The sequence below is a fragment of the Aquila chrysaetos genome, chromosome 2 (assembly GCF_900496995.4).
Source record: "Aquila chrysaetos chrysaetos chromosome 2, bAquChr1.4, whole genome shotgun sequence".
Classification (NCBI taxonomy): Eukaryota; Metazoa; Chordata; class Aves; order Accipitriformes; family Accipitridae; genus Aquila; species Aquila chrysaetos.
In genome coordinates, this window is record NC_044005.1 from 3,740,330 (window position 1) to 3,743,958 (window position 3,629).

Consider the following 3,629-nt stretch of genomic DNA (forward strand, 5'->3'; position numbering starts at 1 on the left):
TCTTGGTCCCCTGTCCATGCGGTGGGTGGCAGGAGGGATCCGTGCTGCTCCCAGCAAGAGATCCCGGGGTCTCTGCCAGCCTTTCCCCTCATAAGACCTACTTTTGGCCCTTCGAAGAGCCCCAACAATGTTGGATTTTAGCTTGTTTTTCTGGCTATTATTTTCTGGCCATTATTTTCTGGCCCTTCTCAGCACACCCATTTTCCAGCACAAGGATGCTGGCCGAGGAGCCGGTGTGCCCCATGATGCAGGAAAGGTGCAGGCTGTTATTTTGGCATCCCGATGAGTTATTAGCAGAGACAGACGTGTGTTAAGGGTTGCAGGGAAGAGGAGGAATGCTCAGTGGCTTTGCAAACAGCTTGTCCCCAGGGCTGGTTTCGCTCTGTTTTCACGCTATTCTCTGCTTTCTGGAGGTTTTATCCCTGGGGAAGTGACCAAGCCGGGCTGTCACCCATGTGCTGCATCCCACAGACTGGGCAGGAGTCTGGCTGAGCCCTGCACGTTGGCCAGCCTCGTCCTCTCCGCCAAAACCTGGGCTTTAGCTAAAAACCTGATAAAACCCAGGGCTGGCTAAAAAAACCTGCAATCTCGCTCCGGCTGCTGGAGGAGTCTGTCCCCTCCGGGGAAGGGCATGCGGATGGGGAAGGGGATGGGTATAGGGATGGGAATGGGGATGGGGACTGGAACAGGGATAGGAATGGGGATGGGCAAGGAGATTGGGAAGAAGAAAGGGATGGGGAAAGGGAAAGGGAGCACCCTCCTGCCTGCGGTGCACAGGCTGCCCGCAGTCCTGCCTGCTCGCCGGCTCATCCAGCTCAGCTAATAAGCAGGTTAGCTGCGCTTCGGCTTCCCCGCCTGGGTGGGGAGGATTTTTCCAGTGCCGAGGGTTTGCAACTGAGGCATAAGAAAGCAGACGGGAACAAGCAGGTAATTTTTATCCCCATGAACTAAGCAATGTCATTTCACTTGGAAAATGCATGCATTTTCCTGCCGTTTCGCCCCTGCCTTTCATTCTTCCCCATCTTGTTCCAAGCTACAAGAGGGAAGGAGAGACCTGCAGGAGTTGGGCAGTTTTAATGGTGCATGCTGCATCTGATAGGTAATTGGGTCTGTCTCTATCTCATCTTGGGTAGAAAAATCTCAGTTTCTTTGGCTTTGCTGATTAAAGTTTCATTACCTTGAATGCAAACAATTTATCAAAGGAACACAGATTCTCTCTTTTTTTAAGAAGTTCATGTATAGCCTGGGAAGCAAAGTGTTTATCGAGGTTTCCTCCGAGGAGGGTCTGCGCCGTGTGAGGCAAAGCGTTTGGGCAGAGAGAGGGAAAAAAATACCTTTGCTTTTCCCCAAATAGCTTCTCCCCCCGAGCACTTGACAGCATTGTGCAGCCGACTTTACGAGTGAGTTTCATTTTCCTGGTCTCTGAGTTTGCAAACCTATCGCTGGGAATTGCCCAGACTGGGAAAAAATGGGGCCTTTGCTGGTTTGCCATGTTCTTTGTGTAAGTTCATATGCCGGGAGATCTGATTGCAAAACCAGTCCCAGAGTCGGGGAGGCAAAAGTGCAGGTGTTCACACTGCACTCGGCATGCCTCTTCTCTTTTTTTGGGTGGTGGTTTCATTTCTTTATCTTGCTTATCTTTCTTAAAGATGCCTCTTTAAGCCCTGAGCAAGACTTGCTGGGCAGCCAGCAGCGTTAGCAGGGCTGATGCAAACTATCTGCTCCTCCAAAATTAAAGGGAATGGCAGTGCTGGAGCTCAATTTCGAACGTAGGAAAAGTAGCCTGTGCTACGAAAGAGCACCTCAGCTTTGCGTCCCAGTGAACTTAAAGCAGCTAAATGGCTAAGCATTGCTGAGCAGGGGTCGTTACCGCCATGGCTTTTACTTACTGCAAGCCCAGGGGCCCCAATGCCACAGCTGGTCCCACCGGGAAGGGGCTTTGAAGATGGAGGGGAAAGGACCGCTCCGCACAATGCTCCCCATTAAAGCCCTTGGAAATAGAAAACAAAATAAATGACGCTGTGTTTCCTAGCCCTTCCCAAAAAACCCCACGTGCAGCATTTCCAAAGCCGCCGGAGGACACCAGGTTGACCGTGTGCTGGTTGTCCAACTTCTCCCCAGCCTCTTGCAGCCGGGCGCGGGTACGAGATGCTGGGGGGAAGCCGAACCTCGCTGCTAACCCCAACCTGGGGAACGCGGGCCGTGGACGCGGCTCATCCCCAGCGCCGTGCCTCGGGCACGGCACCAACCGGGCGATGGGCGGCCGGGCAGCCTGGCCCCGAGGAACCAGACGCTCCCAACAGCAGATAAAAGGGACGGCGCTGGCTGCCTGCCCGCGGAAAGTCCCAGCTCGCTCCTCCTCGCCGCCCAATCTTCTCACCTCGAGCTGTTTGCAGTCGTCTTCTCTCCGATTAGCATAAGCAAAGCTAAACTGGCTGGATGCTGTCCGCAAGCTCTTTTTCGATTGAGCTAAGCTGCTGCTCCTATTGGTATCTGAGGCTATTTTTAATGCTCTTTCCTACTCCGCCGTGCAACCTAAAGCGTTACCAGTAGTGACGAGGCCAGCCCGGCACGTCTCGGCTGCCTGCATGGGCAGACAGACGCGTTCCCGGTGGCCTTTCATCAGCCGGGCAGCGGCAGCATCGCTGCCAGCAGGCTCAGCCCTGCCTCGCAGCCATCACCCGGCGCTGGGTCAGCCGTGGAAACTCCCGTGCCAGCGATCCCCTGGGCTGGCGACTCATGCTAGGTGCTGCGGGAAGGATTACCTGCTTTTGCATCCCCAAACACCCGCTCTTCTAGCTCATCGCAAAAAAAAATATATAATCCAAGCCCCAAAACACTTAGAAGCAAATGCAAAGGCATTAAAAAATCAATCTGCGGAATGTTCATAACCCGTTTGCATAATGCAATGATATTATTAATTGCCAATTAGTTGTCAAACAGGACTAATGGCACTCGGTGCGGGTAGAGCGAATGCAGCCGGTCCTCTGCAACTGGAAAAACACCCGGCGCTGTGTAATTAAATGTCTTCTCCACGCTCACCCCACCCGGCTGGCCCGGGCACTGCTGCGGGAAGCTTCCCACGCCACTGGGATGGGGCAGCGGCGGGATGGGGCAGCGCCGGGATGGGATGCTGCTGGTCCCGCAGGACCGTCATCCTTTCCCGGTGTCGTCGGGATGGCCGAGGATGAAGGCATCTCTCTCCATCGCATGCGGCGAGCGAGCTGGTGTGGGTCAGGAAGGAGCAGCGCAGGCTCGGGTGCTGGTAGGAGAGCTTTGAGCAATCGCTGCGGAGGGTAATTGGGGTGTCTGATGGACAGGGGCAGGAGGAGGTGCGGTATCGGCTTAGGCTGGGTGTGAAGCCCAATGCAAAGGAGGGCAGGCCTGGTATTTTTTCATGCAACAGCTTAAGATCCAGCCCTGTCATAAACACAAACAGGGGAATGTGATAAAGCATCCGATCCTGCTCCGCAGGTAGGGTTGTTTGCTGAGCTCGGTGGTGGAGAAATGGAAAAGGCCTTTTCTGCCTTGGAAACTGGCCTGATTATACCCGAAAAATAGGGATTTATCCTTGGAAAAATACACTGTAAGCATTCTTTTCTCTGCTTTGTTTAGCCGATCACCTATTA